A 1,332-nucleotide genomic window follows, 5' to 3' on the forward strand; every position below is an offset into this window, starting at 1 on the left:
TTTATAAGCTATGATTAATTAAATTTCTGCAATCATATTGCACTTTGTTATATTGCGTTAACAACGATTTATAAGCAGATGTGTTATCTTCTTATATACTGCAAATAAAAAATAATTTGTTTTTCGAATACATACGTGTGAATGCTGAAATGCGCGCGAGTGCGGTGCGTCCATGTGCACGCGTATGTATGTTATGGAACATTTGTTATAGAAGATATCTGTAAATGACATGTTTTAAAATTTTGATTGCATAAACTATTATAAAATTGGTCGAATTCAAAAACTATTTTTCATTAAATGTCTTTATAGAAGTATTTTAAATATATTTGCTATTTTCATGGAAGAAAAACTTGGAAGTTTTTCACTTGAATAACCATATTTTCTTCACTATAGAAATGTTATCGTAAATGTTACTTTGAAAATAGTGCAAAAAGCAAATTAAAAAAATTCTTTATTATGAGAATATTTATATGCATATATATTATGTAAACAAATTATGTTCTAAAAATGTTTATGTAAAAGAAAATTATGTAAATCGAAATTGACATAATTTGTAAAATGACATTTTTCATTCATGATATTAAAAATGTTTCGTATAGTATTTAGGCTAATATTTACAGCTTTCAAATATTGCTCCTTAACTGTATATTTATGTATTTAATTCTAAATATAATAATTCTAAATATTCTATATGCTAAAACATGCAGAAGTATCTCTTTAAATGTGAAACGAAAAAAAAACAAGTTTCGTTTATTACGTTGCGTGCGTTAAAATCGGATAAACTAACTCATTATATCCTTGTACAATACTATGCTACTTAATGCTCACGCGCGCGATTATAATAGAAAAAAATTCGAGATATATAGTTGTAATAATAGTTTTTAGAAAATAAGATACAAAGATAATATAAATGTGAGAAAAGATTGAATTAATATGATATATTGACTTTAAAAAATTATCATTACTGTAATATAAATTATTCTCATGAAGGAGATAAATAAAAGCAAAAAAGTGCTGTAATGTATTATATATTTTCCGATGTATACCCTCGTTACAAGTTTTATAAAGTTATACATAAACATTATGTATACTATATATCTCAATTAATAATTTGTACGATCTATAACAGGGTACAATCTATAACAAAGTACAATCTATAACGTATATTTTATATTTTATATTTTATTTATATTTTATTAGTTATGTATTAATGTTCATTTTTTCTTTCATCTTATAATCAAATCAAATTTTATCTAATATATTTACATTGGGAGTTACGCATTTATTCTATTTCATTAAAAAAAAAAAAAAAAAAAAAAAAAAAAAAAAAAA

Source organism: Atta colombica, unplaced genomic scaffold, assembly GCF_001594045.1.
Source record: "Atta colombica isolate Treedump-2 unplaced genomic scaffold, Acol1.0 scaffold19, whole genome shotgun sequence".
NCBI lineage: Eukaryota > Metazoa > Arthropoda > Insecta > Hymenoptera > Formicidae > Atta > Atta colombica.